General features: G+C 38.6%; 2 protein-coding genes across 2 annotated transcripts in view; one reads left to right on the top strand and one right to left on the bottom strand.

The window, feature by feature from the left end:
* Positions 1-15,021, bottom strand: part of LOC134844305 (ATP-binding cassette sub-family C member 4-like) — a 463,247-nt gene that overhangs the window by 410,159 nt on the left and 38,067 nt on the right. The window lies entirely within an intron of this gene.
* The window catches only part of LOC134844306 (potassium/sodium hyperpolarization-activated cyclic nucleotide-gated channel 1-like), a gene marked incomplete at its 3' end in the record, with an annotated part of 64,054 nt that continues 58,465 nt past the window's right edge, over positions 9,433-15,021 (top strand). Inside the window, 1 exon segment of the mRNA XM_063860937.1 lies at positions 9,433-9,574.

Consider the following 15,021-nt stretch of genomic DNA (forward strand, 5'->3'; position numbering starts at 1 on the left):
AGCTTTCTTAGCTGATGTTATCTGATTTTCCGTAGCTGAGATTAGTTACTTGATAAGCATACGGATGTATGACACACTGACTAATTCAACTGTACGGTTTTAGCACCACCGAATGGCCTTGACCACAATTACATAATAATAGCATAATAATGTATAATTAACACATATGATAACTGCAGTTGCAGTAGCTTCCAAACTGTCCTCAAGGTTACCTACTGCTAGCGCAGTACCACATTCCCCCAAGGACCAGGAAAATTTTATCAACTAAATACAAAATTTTATAAATAGATAACAATAGTAGAGTTTTCTACTCAGTTTTGTGATCCCATTGGTGATACGAGTTTTTAATGAATAGTTTTCTTTTCTTCTACTTTTCATTTTGCTGGTTTCTTGATTTCCAGAGGCACTTTCCACTGATTCTTCTATGGATTTGTCGTGTCTAACGCATCATACCCAAATTTCTTTCGAAATAGGTGACGTTCAAGAAGCTTCAGTCGAGTTTTCATCGGTTTGTTCTTATCCATCTTCACATTAGCCAAACTGAATCTGTATTGCTCCAAGGCCATTTCGTTCAGGTCTGCAACCTCCTCGCCTGTACTAATACACTTCACCGAATGTTTCACCGGACTGACCAATCTTTAAAGCCCTTGATTTTTCGTAGCTCGCTTACTATACCTCACACTCATTCCAGTTTGTTCATCTACAATCGAGTCATCCGAGATCCCGGATGGAGAACAATGCTCGCCTGTTGACTCTGCTTGATTCTCAGCTCTAGATTTTACGATTTCTTCAGCTGTCCTTTGCAAACCTCTTGTCAATACTTGGTCTGCGAGACTTTGCCATTCCTCTGGGGCCATGTCCTGATTTTGAAAGGCATTTAGAATTGAACTAGGGGAAGTATCTGAGTGATGCGTTTCCTCGATGGTTTAGTTTGAGTATGAGCCAAATTCCCCGAACTGCTTGGCTGATCTGATGGAATAATCGTTTCGAATTGATCTGACATTCGGACCTCTTCTGCTAATACTGCAGCTTTCTTTTTGTCCGATTTGCCTTTCGACTTTGTCGTTACCTCATTCTGTCTTTTTTCGTCTCCCCTAATGATTTGAGTGCCACTTGATCTTGCGTTTTCGGTCCTATTGTCGTTGGACCACCGAGATTTGGCTTCGCCCGTTTCACTGCCAAATTAAGGCCTCCGCCGGTTGGTTTTTCCGAGACGTGACTACAGTCTCGCTATCCTGAAAAAGATCCCTTGTCTGTTTTCTCGATATGTTTTGGTCTTCATTCTCAGACTCCGTATCGTCGTTTTGCTCCGCATTTTTCTTTTGGTGCTTGCTCTTTGGTTCCTCCAGTGGACTTTTTGCTTTTCTCTTCTGGCACAATCCTTCCTGATGTGTATTCTTCGGAGAGCTTGCCACCTTTGCCAAATCACTTTTACGATAGACTGCTCCTGTAGCTGTTGTTACCGTCTTCGGCGAATCAGTTGTTACTTTTCCTTTGAAGGGTTTAGTCAGGGCCGCCCCACTTTTGCGCGTCTCATCCCTGCGAATGAGATTATGACTATTCCGTTCCGACCCCTTCGGTTTATCCTCGACAAATCTCTTCTCCCATGAATATAGGAGTTCCTTACGTAATTCCGGGTCGATAGTGCTAGTGGCATCCACTAGTTGTTGAAGATTTGGACCGTCGTATCTACGTCGTTCTGCGTTCCAGTTGGCGTTCGCTTCTAACAGTGTGCGGAAAATTCTTGCTCGATTCTTCTCCTGAGCTGACATATTCTCTTTTTTGAAAAGAGGGCTGACATCCCGACTCTTTTGACCCTTCTTTACGATTTTTAGAGAATCCCGAGATTGATCAATCCTCTTCTTTAACTGACTAGCCGTTAGCGACGATCTCTCCAGGTGCTGTTTATCTAAATGATCAGAAAATTTGACAAATTTATCTCGCATAATCTTAAACTCCGTTTTTGGTAATCTACCAAAATGTGCTTCAAACGGTGATCTCAGTATGGTTTTCTGTTTAATCCACTGCATGTCCCGAATTATTGTGCTAAGACATTATTTAATCAATTTTACATTCTCTTCAAAAAGCATCACCCCCAACCGCCTTTTTATAGTTTGTATTGTTCTTTCAACTAAACCACAACCACGATGGTCTCCCACCGGACAAAACTTTTGTTGTTTGATGTTGTTTTTCATGGCAGAATTTTTTCATTGCTTTTCCTTTGAACCCCGAGAATTGGTCAGTTTTTATCGATTCCAGGATTCCGTGCATATCTATGTACGAGCGTAGAAACTAAATGGTAGATTTCCCCCCGTTCATTTCGTTACTTTAACCGAAGGAAATTTTGAGAAACGCTCAATCGCTGTTAGCAAATAGATTTTCTTCCTCTTACAATTTTCTAAGGGCCCCGCGTAATCTAATTGAACCTCCTGCCCGGGTTGTGACAACAGCGGCAGTGGTTGCGAAGAATTTTTTGGTATAATATATTTTGCATTCTTACCGTAACGTGTACATTCTCTACACTCCTCCGCGATATTTACAATATCCTTGTGCATGTGGGGCCACCAAAAATAATTTGACAGATCCAGCAAGCCTCTTGCCCCGGATGGCCTTGATGAATTCGCTTCATAACTGCTGGTCGAAGTTGTATCGGAACTGCTAGCCGATTGTCTACTAGAGTGCAGGCGTCTACTACAGAAAGTCGAGTCCACAATGGGTTCGTGTACGGGCCCATGAGTTCAAATCCAGCCCGATCCTTTCTTTCTATTACCCGACGTAAGCGATCCATCCACACATCTTCAGATATGAGTTCCGCCAATAGCGTTTTGTCAAAAAATTTAGACAAACTGAAGTTCCAAACATTGCTCATTTCTGCTAATGAGTCGTCCAGCTTCGTTTGACGTTTATTGATTCTTCGTGTTGGTTGAACCGCACTTACTTCGTCACTGTTATCGTCGTCCTCCGCGGTTAAGTCCACTTCGATGATGGATTTAGCAGAGGAAATTGAACGAGTACCTGATCTCGGACTACTAGTGATCATCTGAGTTATCGCCTCCAGTTCTCTAATATTTCCCGTGAATTCCTTATCCTGGCTAACTATGTCATAAGGATATCAAGTTTTTTTGTCTACACTGCGTTCTGATCCCACAATACTGCTCGTGCAGCAAAGTTATCCTCGTACAAACTGTCTGACCCCGATCTGTCCAGCGTTCCTCTCCTTATCCGGCATGTTCGATGGAAAGTAGTTTCCGTTATTTCTCCTTCCGTCAATTTGTCGCTCTCTTCCTGTGTCCTACAGTCTTCTATCCGCACCATCTTCTTTTTCGTTTTTTCACTCTCCATCGCTGTTGAATTCTTGTCTTGATAATGAAATAAATCGACCGACTGAACTGCTCTCGTGCAATTGACAAAAGTGTTTAGATTCAACGCGTTATTAATAGGCAAAAAATTTGAATCGGACTTGTTCTCGTTCCGGTCGAGCTTTGTTCGGTTTTGACCGTTTTGTTGCTATGGCAACCATGCCTGGAATTCAACAACTTGTCTTCTCGTTTCTGTTTTTGAGAATGTTCTAGAAGATTTTCATTCTGATTTACAGAGTCAGTAGCATTTAGTCGACTGTACAAACAGTCGAGTGCTTTATGAAAACACTCAATTGAAGTAACAACAAATTTTTCAACTAATTTTGTTTCTGGCCACGGCTCTCTTGTTGGTTCTCTAGACAGATAATCAACGATCCCCATATCCTTTCCAGGAATATGCACGATTTTGAAATGGTATGGCAATAATCTATCCACCCGTCTCGTTAACCGCGATTGATAGGTCTTATTAGAACGATTGCCTTCTAAGGCAGATGTTAATGCCTTATGGTCTGTAACTATTACAATTTCTTTTCCTAATAAGTAATGTTTGAAACGATCAACTGCCCAAACTACCGCTAATAATTCGAGCTCATTAGTAGAATACTTTTTCTCCCAATTATTCAGGTAGCGCAAAGCAAATGAAATCGGTACCCAGTCGTTGTTTTTGGTTTGTTGTTCTAACGATGCCCCTAAACCACTATGACTTGCATCACATTTGACCCGAATTTCTTTGGCCGGGGTCATAGTAATTCAATTTAGCGATGTTTGCAACTGCTTTTTTGATATCTTCGAAAATTTCTGTGTATTCAGTACCCCATACAAATTTCTTTACTGGGACTTACAAGTTTTTCAATTTTTTCTTCTCATTATCCTCACGAAGTAATGGTCTAAGCTTATCTGTCAAATTAGCTGCATTTGGTATAAATTTCGAAAGATGATTAATACTACCTAGAGAGGATCTAAGTTGTTTAAGCGACCGAGGATGCTCTAACTTGAGTATTGCTTCCGTTTTTGTTATCTTCGGAGTAACTCCACTCTCTGAAAGTTTATGTCCGAGTCAATTCACTTCTGATTTAAAGAATTCACATTTCGATAGTTTCAGAGATAAGTTTTCCTAATCTAACTTCGTTAAGACGTCGGTTATGATTTTTTCATGTTCTGACTCCGAACCCATTGAAACTATCAGTTTATCATCCAAAAAACAAAACGTGTTCCTTGCATTGTTCAATGTTCGATCCATTGCCTTTTGGAATTCCGCTGGCATATCGGCCAACCTATAGAATCCAGTCAAAAAGCGATATGTACCCGTTGCTTTTCCCCCTACAATATTGAAATTACACTGCCTAGCAGTCTGCGGTGTCAGCTTCAACTGACTGTACGCATATTTCAAATCCAGCACAGTGAAGAACAAGGTACCTGCTGCTCGTGCAGTCACTATCTGACTGACTCCATCTAAGAGTTCCTCCACATTCGGCATTTGGTACTTGTTTTTGTACAATTGTCTATTGATAGGTTTGGCATCTAATGCCAACTTGATAGAATCATCTTTCTTCACCGTTATAACAATAGAAGCAATAAAATAATCACTGGTACATTTATCTAACCTCTGAATGTGGCCTTCCAGCAGTAACTTTTCAATCTCCTTTTCAATTTTTCCTTGCACATGGATCGGTATTCTCCTCCCCTTTTCCTGAACCGGGCATAGAGTGTACTTGAACGTTGTGCTCACCACATGATGTATTGATCGTCCTTTCCTGTCGAACAATTCTTTGAATTCTCCATGGAACTTTTTTTTTCCATACCTCCGACTGTTCACACAGTAGTATATCAAAACGAGACTTTGTTTTTTGAGCAGGTCTCTGCGTGGTGGTGATACCGACTCTATTTTGCACATTTAGACCTATTATGCAACGTGTCTTCCGTTCAGTTATTAAAAACGTAGCATCAGGGACTTCCCAGCCAGCTGAGCGTATTTTAGCTTTCAGCGCACCCAATATTGCGATTGGTCTTTTATTATAGTCAACAAATTGTGCTGGCAAATTTAATTGTTATGCAGGTGTAAGCTGTATTTTTCCGGACGCGTCCAGTATTTGTTTTGCCACCGACCAGTTCAGAAATGAAATCGGGCTCCCTGTATCCACTGTCAGAATTATGATTTGATTATCAATTCGAATTAGAGCCTTTAACGATTTCATCCTTTCTGATGTTGAATCTCGACGAATGTCAATTTTTTTCGCTTCAAGTTTGTTATTTCCAGTTTCACTTACTCTGTTCACCTTCACTTTCTCTTTGATGTATCGATTTATCATCCCCCTCTGACTATTGTTTCGTTCAATGCCCTAACCTCAAATTCCTCGCACGAGTCGAATGTTTGTGTCAAGTTACATTCCTCCTCCCAACTCTCTGTATTCTCAGTTATTTCATTGACCTGTTGTGATCGACACATCCGTGCAAAATGATTGGGTTTATTAAAGTTCTTGCATTGTTTTCCCATAGCAGCACAATTTTCTAAGTGTCCATCCACGAATGGTTTGCCACATCTATTACATTGTTTCCTATCATCTGTGTTATATTTGTTCGGTGCCCTACCGTCCGGCTGTTTCCGTCTATTTCGTTCACAATAAGGTCGTTTATTATTCTGATTCCTGTTACCCACCGCCATGATCGATTCCTGTTTGATTTTAATTTGAGAACTCGAATGCGTTACTGCTTGTGTAGTACCCAATGTTGACTTCTGAAATGCTTGAGTCGATTGTTTACTCTGCTCAAATTTTATAGCACGTTTCAATACTTCATCAGGTGGTAACGTTTCAAACGTAAGTGTGTCCTCCAACGCTGGGCTTCTCATTTTTGAGATGAAGAGATCTCTGACTAGCTCATCTTCCAATGTGTCTAATGCCGTTTTGGCTGCTTGCGCAGTTAATGCGGCATGAAATGCCTCTAATGACTCTCCCGTTTCCTGTGATCTGTTGAATAACTTATAACGTTCATAAGTGATACTCTGGCATTTTTCGAAATTCTTCTTCGCTAGTCGGACCATTTCTTTAAATTCCAATTTCGAAATCTCAACATGAGGATTTTTTTTGCACAAATCGTTTCTTTCCTTCCGTTCCAAACGCAAGGAATAGCCTGGATACGAGTCGTTTTTGCACTTCGTTGTAGTAAATGTTGTGACCCACTTTAGGCCCTCTTTCTCTACTTTCTTCATTCTCTGCTGCTACTCGATCCCTTACCAGTGCTTCTCGAGCTGCCGTTGCAGCAGCGTTTTCACCTTCTCTAGGCGTTTCCGGACGTAGTTCTGGTTCCTCCAACACCGGTTTCGGATCCTCCAGAATTACTTCTGGGTTGACATTTTCTTTTACTGTTACAGCCATCAGGAACTGATCAAATCATACCCTGAAATTCCAAGGTGGGTCGGAATTCCCATGTCAGTTCTGTTATCCTGAGCTAGAACTCCTGCTGGCTGCGCCGTGTGATTTTCCCTAACTGTAGCTATTTTGTTGGAATAAAAGTAAAGCTTTATACAGTTAATTTAGCTTTCTTAGCTGATGTTATCTGAGTTTCCCTAGCTGAGATTAATTACTTGATAAGCATACGGATGTATGACACACTGACTAATTCAACTGTACGGTTTCAGCACCACCAAATGGCCTTGACCACAATTACATAATAATAGCATAATAATGTATAATTAACGCATATGATTACTGCAGTTGCAGTAGCTTCCAAACTGTCCTCAAGGTTACCTACTGCTAGCGCAGTACCACAACTAGCTAAAAATTTGAAAAAAACTCAAAAACTTCAGACCGGTTTATCTCAACAGTGGAATAATTTTTGAAACATTTTTAAAATTATTCGGATCACGACTGAAAAGACTTGGGATCAATCCACTTTTTCCGATGATTGTTCGAAGTAATTTGCGTTGAAAACCAAAAAAAAAACGAAAAAGAAAAATTAAACACCCGAATGCAAAGTTCTTCCCCATTTTCAAAAAATTGGAACAATTATTTTGAGAAATCATTTTCAAACCACGCAAATATGACTGACAAACCAACGTGGCTTAAAAGTTTACTTACACATTTCAAACCAAATACCTAAGTTTTGATAGCGCTTTTTACCCGTTCCTGCTCCCAGAAATATCACTGCTACGCTTGTCATCAGTCTGTCTTTCTTGAGGATAAAATAGTATCTGGGATGGTAAGATTGCAAAGGGGTTTCATTAATCTGACTAGAGATGTTTTTTGGATCCTTTCTGAGCACCTTTAAATCAAGCTCCCCCTACTTTTCAGCACAATCAAGCTCTTTTTCAGTTCTCTTCTTTGAAGTTAGCAGCTAATAATCTCTTTGAAATGAACACAAGAGGTTTCAATTGTTTGGTAATCAGCCCCGTGCTTTTGACTCCAGCTATCGGCTGTAATTCAAATTTTTCTATCGATGTAAATACTCCTTATCTGAATAGCGTTATTTTCGAGATGTTGTTAGTTTTCCGTCAAAGATTTGACATTGAATAAAGCATTAATTATTGGTTTTTATGACGTGACCACTGATTTTTTCTTGCATTTTCAGGTCTCTCTAGTTTTTTTTGCAAGGACATGACAGTGCTTTTTGCTGCCATTTTGTTAGAATTAACCCTTGGAAAGGCGTAGCTTAATAACTGAAAACTGAATTTCAGTCTGAAGATGAAAAGGGTAAATGCTTATCATTGCGCCGATAGGGCAAAGGTGCAAAGGTGCTTTGAGCATATCTCAATAGCAGCCGATAGATGTTCGCTGACCTAACTTGGGATCTAAATGAGATTCTTAGCTTCCGAAGCGGCTTGTTACGAGTTGTCACCTATTACGATTAGTCGCAAATTGCCAATTGCTGCCACATAGACGTTTTTTGGGGACCAAATAGCTGACATTGCCCCCTAAAGCGTTTTAATGAGGAAGATCTTACCGCGGTCCGCTTAGGGGATCTTAATTTGATCCAAAGTTTCCCATTTGAGGCCATATCAGATAAAAAAGTTCCTTACTTTCTTTCAGAGAAATATAAATTCTGTTTCTTCGAATGGTTTTCAGCTGCTTTCCTAGAAACAATTAATCCAAAGTAACAATCGACTGACACGAAACTTTAAGGAGGCCAACAACTGAATGCTTCCGATTACAAGCCCAGGAATCAGTTTTTACAATTGTTCTCTGAATTGATCGGTATTCTTATAGCACTTTTTCTGGATCGATACTGCAAGGGGAATTTCCTCCTTATTAATTTGATCAGCACATCTAGCAGCACTCTGACGCAGAACAGATACCGACCTCAGAATATTTACCTCCCATTCAAAAGAAAGGCGGAAATAATTAGATCGAAAATAAATATCGGCCGCTTTTGACTAAATCAGTTTGGAGAAGTCAGTTCATTTCCAATTAGGGTGCGGAATTTGAAAAAAAAAATGCTCTTTTCCTTTGGATCAAACTTAACCTCTCATTCTAAGAGTACGTTTGACATCGATTAGCTGATCAAATTTGTCTCGTCTGTAGATTATTCTATAAGTCGCCTACAGAATTATTGTTTCGACTTTCTTACCGAAAGCAACGGAATATTTGTGCTCGAGGTGGGTTTTTTTTTCTTCAAACAAATTTCGGCTTTTTAACTAGCCATTTTTGACGGATTTTTAAAAAAAAATCATTCCAAAGGTATTGTTGTCCTGAGCTTAAATTTGAAAAAATATTTTACCTGTGATAATTTTTCGTAAAGTTATGGGGGTTTTAAGGTTGCCATTTTGGCCAATTTGGGACAATTTCCACGCAATACATTTCGCTCTATTAGAGCGTAAGCGGAGATTTAATCCGTCTTAGAAATCGTTCCAACTTGGTTGAAACGAGCTCATTTGCCCTAATTGATTTGTTACTAGTAGCAAAATATATCACTTTGTATTTTATATAGCGTGTGGGGGGTTGATTTTCACAAAAAATCCTAAATTAAAAAAATTTCTTTCTATTTTATTACTGCTCCATGGACCTTTTAGTTTTTTACTTGCTCCATTTAGTTTTTTACCGCTCCATGGACCTTAAAAGGTAGTCGAAACATTCAGGGCTTCGCCCTGATACGAGCAGTCTTGTTAATTTTATTTCGGAATTAGCTATCAAAAGTTCATTTGATTATTTGTTGGTGAAAAATTATATGCCTGTTCTGTTTACCTCAAAACCAGCTTTTTTATTTAGCAGTTACACAAATCGGTAACTTACTTTATTGTGTTGTTGTTCACGAAAATGAAACCAAAATAATAGGTCATGGAGACAAAATTAAATGGTACCATGTGAGATCCAAGAGGTCTAGTAGCGCATAACAAAAAGGTGATCTGGTCTTTTCTGTTATGTCGCCCAAAATTATTAAACTGGTAATTGAGCTTCGGTTTTGATTTAAAACCCAGATTCATTTTTGCGGATATTGATTTTAGCCTATTCTATTCGAGCATCATGATCAAGTTTTCAAAATAGCAAAACGATCAGTTTTTGGGCCGTATAACACAAAAGACTAAAATGTTCTTAACAACAGCTCGACCATAGTACAAGTTTTTTCTCCTCTCAAAACTGGCATGCATTGGCTCTGAAGGAAAGTTTCAGGGCCAGTCAGGCAAAAAAGGATAAAATTCACTTAGTTACTGGCACAAACTTTTTTTTCAGCAAATCCGATATGAGTAATTCCCGCAAAAAACGACACGCAAAACCTCAGGAAAACTAATTTTTTCTATTTTTACTCATCAGTGTTTTTAATTCATCAGCAATTTCACATGATACTTATTAGTTGGTATTTTTTAGTATTTTTTGCAGTGTGTACAAATACGCTTTTGATTTTGTTCAAAAAAATACAAGATTTTGTTCTTTTAAATGTTAGTTGGGCTTGAAATAATCATTTACAAAAATGTGCACACTTAGTTCATTTGAAAACGTTTTAATTTACAATATCACTAAAAATTAAACTTTACAGCGAAAAATTAAAAAAGACATAATAATAATTATTTAATAAAGGTCGTTTCTGCGATTCGCAGAGGATCTATGAAAAGCTTTGCAGTCAATGCACAGTAAGTTTCTCTTGTTTTCCCCACATTCTAGAGTTATTTTGTTGAGCGAGGATCTTTTTTGCCACTCAATGTCGTTTTTTTTTTCACTTGGCAGCATCATTGTAGCTGAAATTGCTCAGGCTGGAAGCTTGAGGTCAAGTGAGAGCTCGTCCTCACACACTATCATTGCCATGGCAGGGGATCAATTACACAATCTGACAATCAGGAAATGAACGATCTGACAATCAGGAATCATTGATTCAACTCCTTCACCAGCTTAAGAGTCAACATATAGGCGCGCGCCAAACGTGCAACTTTTTTAAATTAAAAACCGTCCGAAAACTGTCCAGAAACACAAAATTTTGGCCAAAATAGCGTCAAGATTTGGGAGAGCTCATAAGTTTAATTTGATCGACTAAAAAGTCATAAAAAAATTGAAATTGTTTTTTTTTTTGAAAATCAGCTTCTCGCTCGAAATTTTAGATCCACCCTGGTTTTATGCAAATTCATATGCCAGTGTATCAATGCATCCATAGTTTTAAGCGCATATGATATTAATTGGTCATTCAGTTTATTTAAAAATTCAGACCGACAAAAAGTGATGTCCATTCAAGTTCCAGTCAAGGAAAAAATTGTATGAATTACGTTTTGAAGAAAATTTCAATGAAAACATCATGTCACTTACTTTTCCTTTTCGAAACCAAACAAGGATAGCCGGTTACTGTGCAATTACTTGATCTAATCAATTTTCAGCAGAACGAAATTGGAACGTGTTTAAAAATTGTTATACATTATGTTTGCAGCTGCGTAACATGAATTTCATAACATACAGATACTAAGACATTTTTTGCATGAAGTAAAAGCAAAACTTAATTCAATTGTTTTCATCAGACTTATTATAATTGATGATAACAAGAAGCTGTATGTGACCAAGTTAACATCCTCCCCCTTTCACATGCTTAGGGGGGAGGATGTTAATTTGGTTCTAAGTTGGGAATTTCCAGCCAATCAGAATCGACCATTTTACATTCAGCGCTTAGTAAATTTAATTAAAATTAAGCGCTGGGGTGGAGGATCTTAACTTGGTCTATTTGGGGGGGGGGTCCATCTATTTGGTCCACTGCTCGTATCCGGGTGTTTCGAACTAGTTCTACCGATTTTGTGATATTTGGTTATTGAGTTGTTTTTAAATTGAACCATAATTAAGATGTTAACCAAAAACGTGAAATTGTTTCCGCTACGCCAGCTTCCAAGCCTCTAAAATTAGGTCAAACGTCAAAAATGATACCCGACTGCACTCATTAAAAGAATTAACAAGCAATTAAATGATATTTCTGTGGTATGTTTTTATAAAAATCTTTAATAGTCTTTTTTGTCCATTAAGAATAGATTAAATTGCTAGTGTTTTTTCAGAGTGTCGAAAAAAATGACAAAATATTTGCGCTTGGGCAGTTATCTTTCTCCAGAAAAATTTCGATTCAAGCTTTGACTAATTTTTCAAAAAGTCTGAAAACATTTGATGCCCAGGACTCAAAGTTGAAGAGATATCAACGAAAAAATATATAAAATTGCGGTTGTAGCATTTGAAATTGAGACTTATTGCATTACTATAATTCTAAATTGGGATGAATAACACGCATTAATTATCCTTTTGAAGCGTACGAGCCAATTCAAAAATTCCGAAATGAATTGATTCTAGACACAAAACTAGACACAAAAAAAAACATTCTGAATTTTTCAAAGCGTGTGAGTTGATGAAAAAAGACATTGAAAATTGGAAAATATTCAAGGATCTACTAAGCAATTGCCCCCCCCCCCCCTTGGTATCTACTTAAGAATTGCCACCCCTATTACTAAAAGCAGTAAATTAGCACTGAGCTTTCTATTGAGAATTAGAATTTTGCTGCATTCTGATTGGTCGAAAATGCGTAATTTTAATCTACTTAACAATTGCCCCCCCCCTTTTTTAAAAGGGGATGGGGGGGCAATTGTTAAGTAAATCCAGATTCAAAAATTGCCAAATAATTTTCTTTGTATTATAATTCGGCTCACTTATCAGCGTAATTGCTCATAAACTATTGTGTTTATGAACTTTCATCGTTTTAATATCCTGTTTGGTCTACAAAATTCTGCGAACAACGCAAAATTGATATGTTTTTGATGAACTGTGCTTCGTTTTTGCAAAGGTTAAAAATTTTGCGAATAGGTGCAAAATTAAGTGCAAAATTAGGTTAAAAGATGCAAAAGTTTAGCGCAACAGGCAGTTAAAATTGGTAGTAAACGATTAGATCATTAACAAGATTGCTCGTATCAGGGCGAGGCCCTGAATGTCCCGACTGCCTCTTAAGGTCTATGGAGCAGTAATAACATGGAAAAATCAAATGAAATAAAATTTGAAATTTTTTATGAAAATCATCCCCCACACGCCATACAAAGTACAAAAGGATAGATTTAGCTCCTTGTAACAAATTAATTATGGCAAATAAACTATTTCAACCAATTTGGAACGATTTATAACACGGATTAAATCTCCGCTTACGCGTTAATAGCGCGAAATATATCGCGCGTTAATTTTCCCAAATTGGCCAAAATGCCAACCTTTAAACCCCCGTAACTTTACGAAAAATGATCACAGGTGAAATATCTTTTCAAATTTGAGCTCAGGACAACAATACCTTTCGAATGATATAAAAAAATTCCGTCAAAAATGGCTAGTTAAAAAGTCGAAAATTGTCTGAAGAAAAAAAAACCCACCCCGAGCACAAATATTCCGTTACTTTCTGTGATATGCCTTGCGATATCGATTGAAAACAAGTTGTAATTCAATACTGTATTTTGGATATTGAATTTAGGTTTTCTGTTTCTTTTGTTTTGGTGTTGTACTGAGAGATAGATCATTGTTAAGAACTCTGATCTCTCGCTTAATCTCAGTGTCATCACTTACGTATGACCTTGAGCATACCATAAAATAATGATTGAGCACCAAAGGTTAGCTGTAAATACGTATATAAATACTGCTACTGCAGTAGCGGTATGACACACCCCCCTCGGTGGAAGAAATAAATTATACAACATCAGTAGGATAATTTATTTAAAAAGAGTTTTAATTTACTCAGTTCAAAAGGAAGTCTCTTTGGAGAAGTGACGAGTTTGGATTACGTAATTTTTTCAGTTTTCCTCCAGCTCAATTTCCCAACTCGGGTTCCAATCTACCCCCTCGTCTAAAGTAGCGTATCCGAATTTTCGCATAAACAGATGTCTTTCGAGTCGTCGTACTTTCGATTCCAATGGTCTGTCATCCCGATTTTTGAAATCTCTCAGTTGATTTCTGTATTCTTTAAGTGCCTCCTTTAAAAGACCTCCTCCTGTAAGGTTTTCTGATATTTCTTTGATTGAATGCTTTATCGGATCTCCGAATCGTTTGGGTTCTTTGTTTTTCGTTTGTCTAGAACTTCGTCTAATACCTGACTCTTCCGTACTTGATTCGTCCGAAAATCCTTGTGGTGGTTCGAAGTTTGTGTCCAATTCCGAGCTTTGTTGAGGATTTTCTCGAAGTTCATCCGCAACTCGCTGCACTCCTCTTTTTAGCAATTGGTCCGCGTACTTCTCCCATTCGGACGGTGCCAAATTGCGATTGTGAAATATGTCAACTATATCTTCTAGAGGAGTGTGAGAATCAAGGCATTTCAGTTTCGGACGCTGTTTTGCTTTCGGAGTAGAACTTGACTAAATTTTGGTATCTACTGCTTCTGATTCCGGCTTAGATGTTGCTTGCTCTTGTTCCGGGTTGGCTGCAGTCGCAGCTTGATTTGTCCCCTGTTGTTTCTTGCTGCGGCCTTTCTTTTCCTTTCCGCTCTTCTCCGGCTTGTTTATGTTGATTTCCTCTGTATTTGGTTTTGGGCCCGCCAAATTGGGTTTTGCTCTTTTGACTGCAAGATTCAAGCCTCCCCCGGCTTCTGTGTCCCTTGAAGTGACTATTGTTTGGCTCTTCTGAAAGCGCTCTATTGGATTCATTGCATCTGCGATTTCCATTTCTCCTTGAAGTTCGTCCTCCGATTCCATCTCCTCTAGTAGTTCTGGAGAACTGATTCGCTTAAATTTTTTTGTAGGTTCCAACGATGGACTTTTACTCGTGCTTCGCTGATTTTCTTGCGTCAGTACCGTTTTTGATTGGGCTATATCCGATTTCCTATAAATCGAACCGGCCGATGTCTTAATTGTTGAGTCCGTTTCTGAAGCGATTTTCCCCTTTAGTGGTCTGGTTAAGGCTTGTCCGCTTTTCCTTAGTGGATCCTTTCGAAGTATTGTCTTTGGTGGTGATTTACATTGATTTTCTACTTTGTCCTCCACAAATCCTTTCTCCCAAGAGTAGATCATTTCCTTTCGAAGATCGGGATTGAGTTGCCCTGTCTCGTCCACTAATTTCCTGATGTCGTTTTTAGCCGCGTCCCTTCTTTCGTAGTTCCAGCGGGCGTTCGCCTCCAACAATTCCTTTAGAGCTTTGGCCCTTTCTTTGTCTCGGTCCGATGTTAGCTGCTGCTTGTGCAGTGGGCTTGTATCCCTGCTCAGTTGTCCCTTGCGCACTATTTTCAGATTCTCTCTCGACTGGTCAATTCTCCGTTT

The sequence above is a fragment of the Symsagittifera roscoffensis genome, chromosome 4 (assembly GCF_963678635.1).
Source record: "Symsagittifera roscoffensis chromosome 4, txSymRosc1.1, whole genome shotgun sequence".
Taxonomy (NCBI): domain Eukaryota; kingdom Metazoa; phylum Xenacoelomorpha; order Acoela; family Convolutidae; genus Symsagittifera; species Symsagittifera roscoffensis.